Source organism: Phyllostomus hastatus, unplaced genomic scaffold (assembly GCF_019186645.2).
Source record: "Phyllostomus hastatus isolate PE091 unplaced genomic scaffold, TTU_PhHast_1.1 phas_contig_150, whole genome shotgun sequence".
NCBI lineage: Eukaryota > Metazoa > Chordata > Mammalia > Chiroptera > Phyllostomidae > Phyllostomus > Phyllostomus hastatus.
Window position 1 is genome coordinate 36,480,114 of NW_025333611.1, and position 18,611 is coordinate 36,498,724.

An 18,611-nucleotide genomic window follows, 5' to 3' on the forward strand; every position below is an offset into this window, starting at 1 on the left:
TAAAGTATGCAGCTGAGACTTGAACAACGTGGTGGTTAGTAGTGCGGACCCCTGTTGCCATAAAAAATTCATGTATAACTTTTGACTCCCCAAACTTAAGTACTCCTTCGGTATCTGTGGGGAATAGGTTTTGGGATCCTCTGTGAACCCCAAAACCCACGACACTCAAGTCCCCTGTGTACAATGGCATTAATCAGTGCACACAGTCAGCCCTCCCCATCTGTGGATTCACTATTGCTGGTCAAACACTGTACAGTATTTACTGAAGAAAAATCTGCATATAAGAGGGCCATCACAGTTCAAACCAAGGGTTATTCAAGGGTTAACTGCATCATTTATAGAATAGATATAACATAATTAACACCACTTTTTGATAAATCTTGGAACTGAGTGAAAATGATCCTTTTCTTTAAAGAAAGCATTTGTCTTATTCTTAATTTGCAAAGAATTAACAATAAGGTCCAAACTTACTGATCAGTAGGTTTACCTGTCCAGTCTTCCAGCACAAACAACAGCTCCTTTGTGAGACCTGCAACACGCACCCACAGCAACTTCTGGCCCCTGATATGTAACATCATTATATAATTTACTTTTTATTTTAAAAGTCTGCTTAGTTTCTTTTTTATTAAATACATGTGTAAAATATGCATTCCTGTGACATCCTTCTCAAATCTGGATTCTAATCCTAAGAAAGATATTGCAAAGAAATAAAAAGTAGATGACAGGTAAACCTCTTCTATTTATGTAATATATATAGATTCTGTAATTTATGTAGTACACACAGATTCTATAATTTACATTTATAACATATATCATTTATAATGTAAATAAGTATATATTTCCCATATGCATGTGTCTAGAATCCTACCAGCACAAAGAACTCCACTGCAGAACTCTCCCCACCCCCACCCTCACACAGATGCAGGTCCTCATAGTAACAGAGGACACACTCTGGTGGGAAGGAGGGTGAGCAGAAATGGAGGAAGACAAGTCTGGAGATCCGCCCCCAACTTTGCTCAGAACTCTTCCTGCTCCCAGTTTAGCCTGGACAGCACTTCTCATCGGCTTCCTGCCTCTCACATCTCATCAGAGCCACACCAGGCATATCGTAAAAACAAAACTTCACATTTAAAGGCCTATTCACCTAGCTGAACAATTTATTTTTATTTTTAATTCAGTGCCCTGATTCTAAGCAGCAAGTGTCCTGTGTCACTGCATCCTAAAGCTGGTAAGATAATCACTAGCTGTGTTTTTCTTCCCTACACAGCCTGCGAGCTCAGGTCTCTGTCAGGTTTACTGTATAATTATAGCAACTACCTGAAAGCAATGATGAAGGAGTTATTCTAGATATAGATAGATATAAACAAATAAATCATAATTCATGGTCACATTCAATAAATGGTGTTGGAAAAATTCGACAGATACACGCCAAAAAAAAAAAATAGACCACCTTCTTACACCATATACAAGAACTAGCTCAAACAGATTAAAGACTTAAATGTAAGACCCAAGCTATAGTTCAGGGTCATATTCTCCAATGATCTGAAAATCTTTTAAAAGTATAATGTCTTACTAACAAATTAAAACTGGTTGTGATAAGCTATCTTTCATTCTATGTTTCTCATAAAGAGTACTATTAAATTATTCTAGTGCCTTCTTTATCAGTCTTTTTATTCTCCTTTTCTTACTTTTCAAATGTAGTTACCTTTCCTATACTTATATTTCTTCACTCCCAACTTTATATTATAAGCTTTTATTTCTCCAATTTGGTTTTCCCATATCAGTTCCTATTTGGTAATCTGAAAATGCATGCCTTATACATCAAATTATATTTTTGAAACATTTTTTTTTTTGTACTGAAACAATCCTTCATTCTTCTTTCATTAGGAGCTAACTACCTTGTCATCTTTACAATGCCTTGCAGACATGAAAGCATAACCACTGATTCATGCCCAAGCGACTGGTATGAAGTAGCCTGAAAATATTAATCTGTGTACAAATACATAAAGATCTGACTAATTATGTGGATTTATTGAGACAGATTGAAACTTTCATTACTTTTAATTGATTAGAAGAGTTGCCAAGGAGACCAAATCATAGTTGCTACTGGTTTGTGATCTAATCATCTTCTTTTTATTTCTGAACAAAGAGCTTAGCCGTAAGTCCAGTGAAAGTCTCATTATACCAATCCAGAATCATACCACAGGTGTGCTATGGGCACTGCCATTTGAGGGGGCAGGCTGAGGGCACCGAGGGTGACAGGTGTCCATCACTGCCTCATGTTGATTGTGTGTCCAGATGGAGAGGGGTCAGACACAGCTCGGTGCTGTGACCATGAACCATTCTTTCCAGTGTCAGCAAGAGGGCCAGTATCTGTAAGAGGATAGCGATGACCAGGCTGACCACCACCACGTTCAGGAAACTGTTCTTTGCCCAGAGTGCCTCCCAGTGAGGGCTCCATCATTCTGAAGCATTCTCTTGTTGCCTTTTTTCTTCCTTCCCAATCATTCTAACAAATCTATTTTTATACTCATTCAATTATTTGCTTAATGTCTGTTTTCCTACACCATTCTGGTAGCATCATATGGACCCACATATATTTTTACAGTTTTAATGAGGCATAATTTACATACAACAAAGTTTGCCCATTTTAATACACAGTTTGATGAGTTTTTATAAATACAGGCAGGTGGACAACTACCATACCAATCAAGACACAGGAAAATCCACCCCAAACACTTGTGTGGGCCAAATAATTCTATTTATACTTTATCATCACTTATTGTATTGCATGGCATAGAGTGAGAGTTCCTTTAATATCTGCTGATGGGTCATGGAAGGAAGGGAAGCAGGAAGGAATAAAATATAAACTAGCATTTGCTCAGTTTTAAAAGGACAAAAGGCTCTTTTTTCAGGCCCTCTTTGCCAGAACTGGCAGGACCCCATAAAGCATGATTGACTCTTGTTTTATGAGCCTTTATCCTCAGGACTAGAAAATTACTGGAAGCACCCTGAAGGCACAAAGGTTTCAAGAACTTACAAAACAGGACACACCAGACTGCAAAGCCTGGACCCTGCACCCAAAGATAACATTGAAACAGGCTGCAGCCTATGCAAGACCAACGGAACCCCCTGTTCTACAACCACCCATTACCCAACTACAACCCTCTCACCCTTTATAACACAATAAAGGCCTAAAGCCCTAACCCCTCAGGGCTGATGCATTTCTCCATTTCTCCACACCTAGCCCCTTTCCTCCTTTGGAAAGTGAAGAAACATTGCTCTCTGTATTCCCTTCTCACCGTGAATTCTTTCATGACCACCCTAACAAGTATTGTATCAGGAACAATATTTGTATGTATTATTTCAGTTTTTCTCATAAAAATCTACTTGTCATTTTTTTTTGTTATTTCTACTTGACAGATGATGAGACTGAGCCTCAGGAAACTTATATAACTCACTCAAGGTACAATAGGTAATAAGTGGGTGCTGAGGTTTGAATACAGTTCATTTGACTACAAAAGTAATTTTTAACCACCTTCTACTGGCCTCATGTTAAAGAAATACTGTCTAGAGACCTTGTGGTTATCTGCATAAATCTTTCTCTCCTGTGATCTTAACCACAGATAAAACAAGAAATTTCAGAGATGCAGGCAATCCACTACACGGCCGCCTCCTCCACAAGAGGGTCTTCTAGTGCGTTGTAAGCAGAACAAGGCCTCCCTTCTCCCTTGACTGTAGCCATAGCCATTGTTCAATATCATTCATTTGATCAATAAATGTATTCATCTGTTCACTGTTAGTTCACTTATTTATCTGTCATGTTGATATCAGCACAGACTGCTTCAGGTCACATCCTCTCAGAGGTTGGTGTTACTGTCAACAGCTTTATTAAAGCCTGTAATAATTTTAGTAAGAAAAATCAGAAAACCTTCTTAAAAGGTTTGTCCAATTAGGTTTGGCTTCCTAAAGCATAAAACCCAAATCAGTGCTGTAAAGAAAACAGAAGCCTATCACTCTCACATCAGAGAAGTTGGAGGTCAGAAGTTAAGGTCACTTGCATGACCATAAGGTACTCTGAATGCTCACCAGCTGTATTGTGCAGCTTTCATCTTCAAGGTTGCTTCAAGGTCAAATATGCCTGCCAGGGCTCCAGCCATCAACTCTACATTGCACATATGAAAATGGAGAAAGGAGGATTGACAAATATTTCTGTAAGGTTTTGTTACAGAACACAACAAGGGGGGCCTGAGACAATATACTATTATTGAAAGAAGGCCCCGGGTCCGTTATGTCCACCGCCCGAGGAAAGACGTCTCTCAATGCCAGAGATTCGTGAAAAGGAAAGGAAATGTTTATTTAATGCTATACAAACTTAAAGTAGTGACCTAATGTCTTTATCAAAAATCCTAAAGTCCCTTAAAACACCCACAGACACAGTCCTTCCTTCCTTCCCCCTTTGCCCAGTCCAGAGTACCGTATCTCAGGAAAGGAAATAGAAGTCCATGGCTCAGGCAGTCCTCTGGTTCTTCCCAGTTAGTGCTCCATCTCGACTGGGAGACCTCCCTGGGTACCCGGCACCCTCGGCTGAGTCGCCGGGATCTCTACTAAAACCAGGTGGTGGTTCCCCTTCTAAAGCTGTGGGGGTCCCTGCTCTGTCACAGGCACGTGGTTCTCTCCTCCTCAGGGCTGCGGGAGTCTCCACTCCGTCAAAGCCGCGTGGTTCTCCTTCTCAGGGCTGTGGGAAGGGGAGAGTTCCCACTCTGCCAAAGCCACGTGGTTCTCTCTCCTATGGCTGAGGGAAGGGGAGAGTCCCCACTCTGCCAAAGCCGCATGGTTCTCTTCTCTCAGGGCTGCGCATGGTCCTCCCCCCTAAAGCACCACGGTTCTCTCCTCAATGGCCGCCAAGTCTGGGTTTTAAATCCCCGCGGCCAATCTTCCTCTGCAGCCTCATTTCCGACTCCTCCCACACTCGGCTTCACTTGCCAGAATTCGTATCCTTCCAGCTTTACTGGGCTGCCATCATGAGTCTGGGCAGGTGTGGCCCCATGTCCTGGAGCCAATCTTCTCTGAGCTCCCACGCAGGCGCTGTAGCTTGGGGGATCTGCCCCAGTCACGTGTTGGTGGGGAAGTTAATTCCATTCCCCTGGCTCAGAGATGATCACAGCTATTTAACATATCTAAGCGACCAGCCAAAGGCTATAGATATGTTAAATGACCACGCCAGAGGGTAGCTGCAAGGCTGTTGCTATGCAAAACAGATCTCAATGGCCTTGCTCCATTTGTCCCTTCCCCCAACCCACACCCTGGGTGGGGGGGATGGAGACATCTTAAAATCTCCTGGACACCTTAAGTTCTGGACCCCATTTCAAATGCCCATTTGGGGTCCCCCCCCCCTTGGCTGCACCCTGTAACAGTTTCTCAGCACCTCATTCATCATTCTCTTCCTTTATGTATCAGAGAAACCAAAAACTTAGCTCCCAGGGTGCCTTGCTGTCTGGATTCACAGCTAGCAATATCTCAGCACAAAACTGTCTACTCCATATTTTTTTTTAAATTTCAAGATATTCCAGCTGCATGTCAGGACAGTTCCTAGTTGTCTCACATCCCACCTCTGGCTCTCCATGGGAAAGACCACAGCAGAGCAATGCTGAGAATCAGAATTTTCCAACTTCATCACCCAAGCACAATCTCCACTCTACGTTTGGGAAGGACCTCTCTCTTCCCTCTAGTCCTGGGCAAAAGTCTTCCTAAAACTCCAGAACATAAAAATGAATCTCCTCCTGCTATAACATCACCTGACACCCACTCAGACACCTAGAACTAGAAGCCACAAATGGTCAAGTCAAAACCTGGAGAGGAACAGGAACTATACAAAAGGTGTCACTGTTCATGGTGGTTCCTAGTAATAGCATGGGTTCATGGGACTCAGAGCTCATGGAGTAAGACTTACACCACTTCATGCTGGCTGCTCACTGAAAGACTCTTCTGTCCTCTCCATATGACAAACAGAACAGGCAACTGAGACCATGTGTAGTCATCAGAAAACATTTCAAAGTTATTATTCGGCTCTAGTTACTGTTCTGAGTGCTTTACAAAACCACCTCATTTTGCACTTGCAGCAGTCTGTGAAGGGTAATACTAGTACTTCTCCAGTCTGTGCTGGAGACCACTTGTCTCCACTGGTCTATGCCGGAGACCAAGGAGCCAATGAGGCACAGAGAGGTCAGGTAACCTGCTTAAAGCCACACAGAAGTGAGTGGTGAGCTCAGGGCTGAAGCCTGCATAGTGCTCACACCTGACTGAATGACACATTATACAAGTTATTTTTCTACTCTGACTTTAGGGCAACCCCACCTGCCTCAAAGTTAAAAACACGGAGTCTTCATCCCCAGTTACTGGTCCATTTCCTCTGGTTTCTGTCATTTGTCACTAATGGCAAGTATTCCACGCTCACACAAAACCTCAATTACCAGCTGACCCTCAGATATTAATGACACAAAACATCAGGGAAACTTCCCAACCAGAGCAGAGTGAGGTTTTCCTTTCAGTATCTCAAGAGAAAGAATAGAGCCCTCATAAAACTGAATGGAGAGAAAGAGATCAGGTTTAACCTGATAAAGCTAAAAAGGAATACAACACGAGGATGGCTCGTCACCTAAGAAACTTAACCTCAGCAGTAACCTCCACAACAACAAGCAAATGAGCTCACCCCACCGTATCAGAGTTGCTGCGGGTGCTCCAGGGACGAAGACGAAGGTGGATCTGCAGAGCTCACTAGTTGCCCAGACAGAACCCAGAGAGCCCTGTGCTTCCCGAGCTGTGATGGAAGACAGTCTTCTGGACTGAGAATGCTCTCTCCACACCTCCTCAGAAGGGGAGGCTCAGATAAGGGCAGGGTCCCAGCGGCCTCATCAGAGCAACCAGGTGATGTCTTCCTGGAATACAAAGGGTATTTCCAATGACTCCATCCCTAAATGTCTCTCCTCAACTACGACCACCACAGTCTGACTCCATTCCTTAACCAAGCCCTCTGGAAGTCGGGGAACCATGGAGGTAAGTGCTTAGTCCTCCACTCCAGAGAAGCAAAAGTCTGCACAATGCAGTAGAGGTGGGCCAGGCTGGAGCAGTAGGGGAGCTGGTCTATGCTGGAGACCAAGAGACATGGAACAGAGGACAGGTGGGTCAGGGACCAGTGGCTGTGCATGAAGCATCAGCAAGTTTGAAACTGTGTACTTCAGGCTAGAAGGGGGCAGGAGCAGAACATGCTGTCCCTGCCTCTTGGTGGACCAACTGTGTAATAGTCATCAGGACAGTGGGTGTTGCCCACAGTGTGTGAGGACCTCATGCCTCCTGCTCCTCAATGTTTTTGACAATGCTGAGTCACTGTCACAAAAGCAATATTTAGCCCAGCAAGGCTGTGAAAAGAGAGGAACAGAGTAATGCAAATAGTACCAATCTCCAGAGAAAGCAAGCTTTGAGATGCATTTTAGCAGCAAACTGGAATATTTAGAAAACAAAGGCAATGAATCTCAGTAGGGAGCCAGTCTGTGCAGGAGGGGACTGTCCCTGTCTCAGTGACAGGCAATGCTTACAGGGGCTGGCGACTTCCCTGTGTGCTGTGTGTCTTCTCTTTGGGGTCCTGGAGGCCAAGCTGCTGCGTTCTAGCTCCTCCTCCTCTCCTTTCCCTCCCACCACCACCGGAGAGAACCACAGATGGGCCCAGGACCCTGTGTGCCATATAGAAGGAGCTGTTTGTTAACAAACTCAGTAATCATTCCACAAATTGCATTACTCACACATTCTAAGTGCTGTGAACAACTTACATACTTGTTTTTAAAGAAATTTCAATCTCCACAAAAAGTAAAATTTAATATATTGGAAACTAGTAGCAAACGATACAGCACATCATTAAGTTTTCTATTAGGCAAGGTCTTAATGACTTTTCAGCTCCACATGGAATTCAACAGAGTCGTGCATGTACATGGGACTGTGGATCCTTCAGAGGCCATGGGGCCCTGAGTCCAGGGTTACAACATAAGGCCTGTATGGAGGTAACATCTGCCCTGTATGAACCAGCAATGGGAGCTTGAATGGCTCAGCTCATGGAGTCTTGCTGTAGTGCTGACCTGCAGGAGGAGGATGTGCCCCACCCTTCTGAAGTCTCAGTCTGCCCCACTGTTGACGCAAGGCAAGCGATGGTGCATGCCTGGTGCCTGGTGTGCAGACTGAGGGCGATGGTGCTCCAATGCTGGTTGGTGCCCTTCTGTCACTATTTATTTGATGTGCGTGGGTCACCGGCCAGCAGTGACCACGGAACGCTGCGGATGGCTCGACGATAACACGCAAGAAAAAACATGCACAGAGACAGACCAGTTTCTGTGGGGAAGTAGAGACGAAATGGCCACCCCCCCCAGTAGGGAGCGCACCGATTTACAGTCCATACCTGCTTTTATTGGGCTTATTTTGCATAATAATTCATGTAAAGTACAGTACTCATTAGGAGGAAGTAAGAAACCATAGAAAACAAGGAACTCTGCCGGTCTATTTTGAGTCGGGTTAAAAGAGCTATAAGACTTTGAGGAACAAACTAACTTCCTCCTTGGACCCCTCTCATTCATCTGAGAGCATTCTAAACAAAGAAGGTTTCACAGTAATTTACATATTCTTTCTTAGGCCTGATCACCCGGGGAATCCGCCCTTTTCAGCACAGAGCTGTACCACCCTGTCATTGTTTCAGGCTTAGGTGGAGCAAGGGAACTAAGGCAACCAAGAGATAAGGAGATTTCCTCCCAGACGAGGAGAACTCAGGCTATGTCAAAGCCGAGGAGCGAGGGTCCATCACCCCCTTTTGCTGCAGCCCCCCAACTCCTTCTTTTGGGGGGCCTCCCAAAGTGATCGTGTCTGTCTTAGGTCGTTCCCCCCTTGGGGAATCTTACCCGTCTTTGGCTAACCGACCAAGCTTTTGGGGGTTCAGTTATGAATAAAGCAGCAGAAGCAGCATTCCTGCTAGGGAGATAAGCTTTTGTCTCCTTGCTGGCTTACGGTTCCAAGGGCGTTCCCTTAGTCTTAGCCTTAGCCTAGGTGGGGGTTTCAGCTTCTGATACCAGTCAGGGTGGTTCCCAACATTTGTTAAGGAAATACTGTTTCATCTCTAAAATTAAAGCATTTTGAAAAGTTATGCCTGAGTGCCCCATGAAGTTATGGTTATCTGTGCTCCTTCAATCCTTCTGTACTGGGAGCCTCCAGGAGATGGTCCATGGTAGGGAATCAGTGAGGACACTTTATGAGAAAGCTGCTCCTCAAGGCTGGGCACATCTGGGCATGGTGCCCAAGGTGCACTCACTCTGCACCACAGCCTGGCTGCTTAGGACACTCCCTGCGAGCCCCTTCCTCCCTCCTTTCATCTGCCTTTCTGTAAAAGGTGATCCAGCCCACTTCAATGTTTTCTCATTACCCAGGGTGTGACACCCATGACATGGCAGTGAGTCTGGAATGGCTGCAACACCAGTGGCTGGCAGGAGTTAAAGTGCCTCCAGCAGGCAGAGGCCTGGGCTGGTGGCCTGAGTCTCCTCAGCCATGAAAGGGTGGGGGTGGTGCAGTTGGCTACTTTGGGGGATGTGACGCACAGGGAACCCACTGATGCAGCTGCTCCTGCTGCTGCCACCATCGTCTCCATGTCTGATGCCAGTTACATCCAAAAGCGGCTGGTTTTTAACTTAATATTATGTGGCCAAGAATTCATTGCTGGGCTGAGATCAAAGACCATGTACTTGGAAGGTTTTAAATACCCAAAGCAAAGGTCACTTCAACTATTTCATTCATGAACCAGGCTGTTCAAAGGGTCAAGTGAGAAGTACAAGTCAGTAGATACAACTGATTGTGTCCTCTGGCATTTTCAAAGGCTTCTGACTGCTTGTCAGCTTCGTGAGACAGGGAAGCCGCTGCAGGGATGCTTCCCCTGCATCCTTTCCAGTGCCCGACAAGGGCGAAGTTACTTCCCCCCAAAGAAGGCAACTGGGGAAAAGACTCACTTTTTTGCATCAATAATCCAGCATGTTTGGTTTCAATCCCCACATAGTTGCTAGCTATTCTCTGGGACGTCGTGGGGTGCAGCACCCAGTCATGTCAGGGCCCCGTGTCCACTCCTCAGAACTTTTCACCTGGCTGGTGAACTATGGAGAAAGTGCACCTGACTTCGGGCTTCAGAGAGAAGCTGGGGAGGTCCTAGAGGAGGTGGGCCACATCCGGGCAAGGTCTGGGTGGCTCCAGCACTGGCACTGAGCAGGCTCTGGCCTCTTGGACTGTGGGTAAGGAGCTGCAGCACCTGCGGATCCTGTGGCCAGGCAGAAGGGGGTCTGACAGGTAGGGCCTTGGTGTCCTGGAACACACCCCTCATGGGGGGCCAGCAACTGGAGGCCCCAGGGGCTAGGAAGTCATGAAGGGACTAGCCAGCCATTGGGGCCCGACACTTGCCCTTTGATCTCTCTTCCCACACTCTGGACGTGGCACATGCGCCTTTCTCTGCTGACATTTCCATAGACATCAGAACTCCTGGCTACAGTTAGTTCAGTGCGTGCTGGAGCCCCAGAGGAGTAGGGAGCAAAGGAGAAGCTCTCTCATTTCTGCTCTATTCTCAGTTTGTTTGGCGCACATCTGGCTCTAGATGGGCAATTTGATTTCTAAGTTTCATCAACGATTTTGCCGCTGGTGCCGTCGCCATCCCTTGCCCAGTGGCCATCATCCAGCAGTTTTCCCGGTCCATTGCGATGATGCCCCACCTGGCCGGGACCACCCTGCTGCTCCTGCACCCTGATCACAGAGATTGTGCACCTGTAGCTTCTGGCTTTTACATCACAGCAAGAAGGCAGTGTCCTCTGCTGAAGACGATGTGCTCCCCTGTGGGGATTCTCCCCTTGGTGAACTGGAAGGACCCTCCAAAGAAGCTTGTGCTGTCTGCTCGAAATTCTAGAGTGTTTGGACCCTCAAGAACTGTCTGTATCCCCCCTCCAAAGCAAAGATTTTCTCTCCTGCCTTCACCACCTGAGCAGGGATTCAAGGTTGTGAAGCTGGGCCCATCTGGTAACATCCCACATCCTGGCCCAAAGGAAATGGAGGTGAAAGTCCAGGAAGAATCCACAAAAGGGATGGCAAAGAACAAAAACAATCAGGTGTGGAACAGCAAACAGAACAACCAGGACAGCCCTGATAAAAGGGGAGATCTACCACTTATACCTAAGTCCTTGAAGACCAAGGACATCCTCACTTCCCACAAGTGCAATCCTGGGACTCTGGACCTTGATCCCAAGTACCCATAAAATACCTTGAGCGGGAAAGCCCAGGTGTCTCCCATGGGTTCCTCCGAAGGCTGGGTGGTCATAAGCCCTTACAGCCCTGCGGGGGATGTCCTGCCTCCTCTGATGCCTAATTCAGAAGGATGAATGCCCTCTCTGACCCTACCCCAGAAGTCAGAGAAAAGGGGGCTTTTTAAGGACAGGTCAGGGGATCGTCCGTGTGGGACAAGCTGCCAGCTGCCCATTGCCTTAGAGTTTAGGACATGCGTGCCTGTGAAGAAAGAAGTTGAGGGAGAAGAAGGGAAAGCGAATGTTGCTGGCTGCTCCCCAGAGGGAGAGCACAGGTGGGATGGGTCCTTTGTCTTGAGGCTTTTACCTCTCTCTTGCAGGTTTAAATATTAGGAGAGGTCTCAGGGGAGATTTTCAGCAAAATATGCATCAGTTCTCTAGGTGCGCCCTTTCCAGGTCATGGTCTCCAATCAGTCAGTGGCAGGGCAGGGGGTCTTCAGTCATTGTAGCTAGTCCTGGTTCAGTGTGACCTACTTATGTTGGCCACCGGATCTTGCTGCTTTTCTGGGTCTGGAGCTGAAACACAACTTCGTCCTGGATGTTGTCTCCGGAGAGGAAAGACCAGGGGAGGAGAGGTTACCATGGGGATGGGATCCTTTTTATCTCAGTTTTGCCCCCTGACAAGCAGTCTGGGCCTTCCACCCAGCTAACCACCTGAACCAACCTAGCTGTAAACTGCTCAGCCATTGTGTTCAGCTCTCTGTCTCAGTTTCCCTATTCTACTTGCCAAGAAATTTTCCTAGCTTCTTACTATCCTGCCTCATTCCCCCCTCAGAGACTCCCATCCCTAAAATCTTCTAAGGGTGATGAGGGAGGAGGGTTTCCTTCTCTTCAGTAACTGCTTCCTGCTGACAAGGGTTGAGGTCCCTGCCTGTCTAATCTAAGAGAGACCAGGGAATGGGACCTGAGACTGGAACAGAGAGTGGAATCCCATTAGCCAATTCTTCCAAAGCAGAGATAGCCTGGAATCTTAAAACATCTTCCTCTTGATATGGAATTGTTGTATCCAACCCAACCATCTAGTGCTGATAGCAAGTCAATCCAGTTAAACCGTTGACTCTCATCTTAGGCGGGGGTGATGCAGATGGGCTTCTAAAGTCAGGCGTATACTATGTTAACCAGCAATCAGGTAAATAAGGTCATAGTACACACTCTATGAAAATGGAAAGAACACAAAGGTTAAAGATCACGACAAGTCATAAACCAGTTTCTGAGTCGGTAAGACTGTCAGTTGAGAAGACTTCCAAATTTCGTTGGTATGAAATTAAGCAGTAACAATCTGACAGATCCTCTGTCCACAGTTTAAAAATCTCTGGTGATGCCATCAGGTCCGCAGGTCACTTCTGTATGACTGACACCGCATCAGCCGTACTCTTTCTTGGTCACGTTTCATGGTTGCTTTTCCAGGTAAGGAATGAAGCTTATTTTCCTGAAAGATGGCAAGGAAAGAACCTCAAGACATTTTGGGGACCTCGAGAACTTGAAGAATCTACCCAAACCTATAGTAAGGGCAGAATTGCAGAGTAGTTTAGAGCTGTGTTTCTCAAACTTTAAGGTACCAACAACCTGAGGATCTTTCTAAAAATGTAGATCTTCAGTAGGTCTGGGGTGGGATCTGAGATTCTGCACCTCTGGTTAATTCCCAGGTACTAGAGACACAGCTGGCCTGGGAACCACATTTTGAGTTAGTGAGGACTTAGAGTTCGAGCTCTGGAGTAGCACTACTTTGCCTGAATCCCAGCTCCATGACTTACTAGTTGTGTACCACTCTCTTCATGTGCCTCTGTGGCATCTATAAAACAGTGAGGCCATTAAAGTGTTGCTGTGAGTATTATGTGAGATAATCCATAGATAGTACTTAGAAAAGTTACTGGCATGTAGAAAGTACTCAATACATATTATCTCTTAATATTACAGTAAACTACTGAAAATATATATTGTACCCCATTAGAAAGATATTTATAGAATTGATTGATGCAGCAGAAACACCAAATAAAATTTCATCATTTGTTTCCAGGCAGTCACGAGAACATCATTGTTCATTGAAAGACACTGAATACATAAGTTAGATCTTCTATCAGCTTTATTAAATACTTAAATCTCAAACTATTCTTAAATGAATTTGCATGAAGTTGACTTGGCCTATAATATTTAAAGAGAATAGTTTGTTTCTCTGCAAAAAAAATTGTATTGCAGGTATATAGTAAATTACAATTTGTTTATTTGAATAGTTTCCTGTGCATTTAGAAAGTTTCCTCAGTATTTTTGTTTAAAAATGTCATTCTTATCAAATAGAAATAATAACCAGTATTGTATGAATAATAATAATGACTTTAAAAATTCATCCAAATAAGGGCACTAGTAGAGTTTAAATGTATTTGGAGAATTTGGCCAAAAGCTTCACACACAACTCTACATTTTTAAACCACTGCACAAGGCAGTGTAATTACCTCTTACTTCTGAGGACTGGGATTTATAAACACGTCAGAGTTGTGATGATTTAATAATGATGTGAGATGAGAGGGTCCACCAGGTAGGAAAAGTAAAGACCAGAAATGAAGATAAAGCTTCATAGCATCATCCCAAATGAAAACTATAAGAAATTTCTCAAATTCAACACTGCTTGAAAAATAAAGATAAGAGATGACACATACTAGAAAGGAAAGATTGTTTGCCCAGTCACTGATAAAAGAACAGGAAGGGGACACCTGGTGGTTCCATCAGGGAGGGGATGAGAGCTGTGAAGGGTTTGAGGTTGGTCAGCACCTTTATGAGTCAACAAGAAAAGACCAATAAGCAATTCGCTCCTCTCCTCATTTTTTATTTCTCCAACACAGGTGTTGAAAAAGACAACTGTGGGACAGACTTTAATACGTTTATCTTCTAAGTTAAACCTAGATTCAGTATAGGCAACACAGACCTGCCCTGTGAGATCACGACAGGTAATCAGGAAAGGGAGGGATCTGGGTGAGTAGATTCTCCCTTCTTCCTTCTCCCTCCTCCTGCACCAGGGTCCTGACTGCTCCTTTAACATCCAGTACGGTATTAAAACACAAGTAACTAGTATTACTTTAGAAAGCAAGATTTTATTTTTAAAACTCTTCACAGCAGTGATTTATGAAACAGGACTGCCATATGAAGGTTTTAAGGCAGAGTCCACCTGTACTCAACTACATTGCAGATTCCTGTATAGCTCAGCTCATGCTGGGTGGCCCTGGGCAGAACACAGGAGGGGATGACCTTGGCCTGTATCACCTGGGAAACCCCAGAGCCTGTACACCCAATAGGAAGCCACAGACCATGTTGGAGCACCACTACCCTGTCCCTGCACAGCTGATCCTCCACATAGGGCAGAGGTTGGTGGTCAGTGGCCATAGCCAGTCCTTGCAGCTGACTGTCCTGGGCAAATCCCTACCATTGATCTGCCTATAGCAACCAAGGCTCAACTACAAGAGGAGGGTGTACTCAGCCCACATGAAGGCCACACCTTGAGTATCCACCTTGGGTGATAGAGGAGGCTGTGCCACTGGACCCTATAGGACATCTACTACTTTAGGCCATGCTACCAAGACAAGGAGTGAGAGAAGCTCTACCTAATACATAGGAATAAATATAAGGAGGCTGTCAAAATGAGGAGACAAAGAAATATGGCCCAAATGAAACAACAGATCAAAATTCCAGAAAAAGAGCTAAACGAAATGGAGTTAAACAATCTATCAGATGCAGAGTTTAAAACACTGGTTATAAGGATGCTCGAGAAACTTAGTGAGGACCTCAGTGGCATAAAAAAGATTCAGTCTGAAAAGGCTATGCTAATTGAAATAAAGAACAATTTACAGGGAAACAACAGTAGAGTGGATGAAGCCAAGAATCAAATCAATAATTTGGAACATAAGGAAGCAAAAAACAATCAATCAAAACAACAAGAAATAAAAAGAATCCAAAAAAAAGGATATTGTAAGGAGCTTCTGGGACAACTTGCAGCATTCCAGCATTCACATCACGGGTGTACCAGAAGTAGAAGAGAAAGAGCTAGAAATTGGAAATCTACTTGAAAAAATAAAAAAATAATGAGAGAAAATTTCCTTAATTTGGTGAAGGAAGTAGACACACAAGTACAGGAAGCACAGAGAGTTCCAGACAAGATGGATGCAAAGAGGCCCACTCCAAGACACATCATAATTAAAGTGCCAAAGTTTAAAGACATAGAGAAAATCTCAAAAGCAGCAAGAGAAAAACAGTAACCCACAGGGGAGTTCCCATAAGACTGTCAGCTGATTTCTCAAAAGAAAGTTTGCAGGCTAGAAAGGACTAGCAAGAAATATTCAAAGCCATGAAAAGTGGGGTCCTATAGCCCAAATTGCTCAACCCAGCAAAGCTATCATTTAGAATCAAAGGGCATTACAGAGTTTCCCAGACAAGAAAAAACTAAAGGAGTTCATCACCACCAAACCATTATTACATGAAATGTTAAAGGGACTTATTTAAGAAAAAAAGATCAAAACTATGAACAACAAAATGGCAATAAATACATATCTATCAACAACTGAACCTAAAAAACAAACTAAGCAAACAAGAAGAACAGAGACAGAATCATGGGTATGGAGAGCATTTTGATGGTTTCCAGATGGGAGGGGGTTTGGTGGAATGCATGAAGAGGTGAGGGGATTGAGGAGTACAAATAGGTAAGTTACAGAGTAGCCATGGGGGTGTAAAGTACAGCACAGGAAATGGAGTAGCCAGTGAACTGACACACATGACCAAAGAACATGAACAAAGGTGCGGAAACTGCCTGAGGGAGTGGGGGTGCTGGGTGGGGCCGGGCAAAGGAAGAAAAATTGGGACAACTGTAATAGCAAATCAAAATATCATTTTAAAAAAGTTACTAAGTGAACAGTAATAGTATGTAAGCCTGTTCTGAAACTCCTGAATATTGTCATTTGGTGTTTGTGTCACAATCTTAACATTATTTAAATATACTTTTTAATATCTATAACTTAGAAAATAGTTTTGAATGGAAGATGCTCCTAAAGCTCCGAAGAGGTCAATCTCAAAGCGTGGTGTTCCTGGTGCTACATTCACTAGAAAGGGCAAAGGCGCACATAAAACATTTGCTGCTGACTAATCTAATTCCTTAAAAGGTAAGATGGCTGCATCTTTAAACAACTGGTGGGTGTCATTACCTGCAGTGCCTCTTATAAATTATCTTCTTTTCCCTTTTGTCTCAACTTGTCACCGTTCCCTTTCAGAGTGTGACCATCACGCCTTACATCAATGCTTTCGACCTGTGGAGAAAAGGCCTAAGTTAAGCAAGCAGTGGTGCTTTATTTTCTAGGACTGAGAAAAGGTTGCAGAAATAGCTGCAGATTATTTCATTCAAATCAGAAGAATTATTACAGGGCATACAGTTCACTCCCAGTTAGGAACCAAGGTGGACATGCCCGCGCTGGAGCCACTGGATGGACACTGCACACCACCTCACCCACAGCCGAAACCACGTCATTTCCTGGAAAACCCACATGCACGTGAAATTACTCTCTTGATGACAGTGCCACCCACTCTTGAGAAAATATTCTTGATAGCTTTCACTCAGACAGATGGACCAGAGGAAAAAATTTAACACTTACTGTTCCCAAAGTGTCAACATTGTTGGCACTGGTTACCTGAGGAAAGGTGAGTGTACATGACGGCAGCGTGGAGGGAAGGGTGAAGAAAGCAAAGGAGGCAGGAACTAAAATAATAACATTACAGTAATAATAAGAACACAACAAACTGTTTTACTAAAAATATGGTCATGATCAAGTACAAACAATGATTATGACGAAGTTCAGCAATGTAGGACATGCTTAAATGAAGAAGTGGAAACAAGAGCCAAGACAGAATGTACACACTCCATTGCAACTAGTTAAAAATATGTGCACAAAATATTCGGTTAGGAAGACCAATCAGCGCCTCTCCATCTCCCTCCAGAGAGCCCCTTAAAAAATAATAAAAGGTGTGTGTTAAGAAGAGGGAGAGTATGTAAACCTACAGGCCCCCGGTAGGGGGCGTGCAAGATGCAACCCATTGATGCTTCACACATTGATGTTTCTCTCCCTCTCTCCCTCCCTTCCCTCTCTCTAAAAATAAATAAATAAGTAAAAATTGTACTTCAAAGGACACCGTAAGTAAAGTAAAGCAACCTACAGCACGGGAGAATAGGTTTGCAAAGCAGGTATCGGATAAGGGGACAGTATCCCAGAATCTTTTAAGATCAGTTACAGCTCAACAATAAACTGACAAATGATTCAATTTTTAAATGGCAAAGGATTCAAATAGGCATTGCCCCCCACACACAAAGAGATACAGAAATCGACAATTAGTACGTGAAATGATGCGGCATATCATCAGTTGTTAGATGAACGCAAACTGAGACCAAACGACATACAGCCGCACAGCTCAGCAGAAGCGCTAGAAACAACTGGTAAACGACAACGAGGGAGGGGGAGGATGAGCAGAAACGCAACCCACACCCCCACCCCCACTGCCAAGGGGGGATGTAAAGGTCTCTCCCCGCCCAGTCAGCGAGGGTACTTCCTGAACAGCACTTCGCCTGTGGGGTTACTTCTGCGACCTCTTCCCCTAGGCTGAGCACAGGCGGAGACAGGATTAGGTCCCGCTCCCTCCCCCGAGCGCACGTCAGTTAGGACACCTGTCACTCCATGCCGTCCACAGTCATTGATGTGCTTACCTCTCTCGACCTCTAGATTAGCATCTTCCGAAGAGAGGGGGGACTGGCTGCAGTGCCCCCAGGGAGGCGGACGCGGGCTGGGAGAGGCGGCTCCGCACCCGGCAGGAAGGGAGAGCCCTGGGGACAGCCCTGCGGGACGGTGCTGCGGCGGCCAAGGAGACCCAGGCCAAGCCCCAGGGGCCTGAGGCGGACCACGAAGCCTCCTAGTCCGAGAGACGAGGCTGCAGCGGCAGGGGAGGCGCCCGCCCACCCTGGGCCAAGGAGGACCCTGGGACCGGATGGGGGCCGGCCTGGGTGAGGGCCAAGGCCCCGCCTCAGCAATCGCTGGGCTTTCACTTAACTGAACCCCCAGGGTAGGGTAAGTGGAGGCAGTCTGGCTTCCTCACCCAGGTGTCGGGGAAACTACAGGGAGCAGTGTTCCCATAGCCTTGGAGGGGTCTGGTAACTAGTGTTCTCACAGTCTTGAGACTGGGTCTGATACACTGTTCCCATGACATGAAGTGAGCTCACATGCACAG

The 18,611-nt window shown here is 45.2% G+C and overlaps 1 long non-coding RNA gene across 1 annotated transcript; it reads right to left on the minus strand.

The window, feature by feature from the left end:
- Window positions 1-10,848: 10,848 nt before the first annotated feature.
- Window positions 10,849-18,279, minus strand: LOC123811787. The gene is made up of 3 exons (XR_006784441.1): window positions 18,094-18,279; window positions 16,547-16,648; window positions 10,849-12,792 (listed from the first exon to the last, which is right to left on the minus strand). It is a non-coding gene; the product is annotated as an uncharacterized LOC123811787 (long non-coding RNA).
- Between the last annotated feature and the right edge of the window lie 332 nt (window positions 18,280-18,611).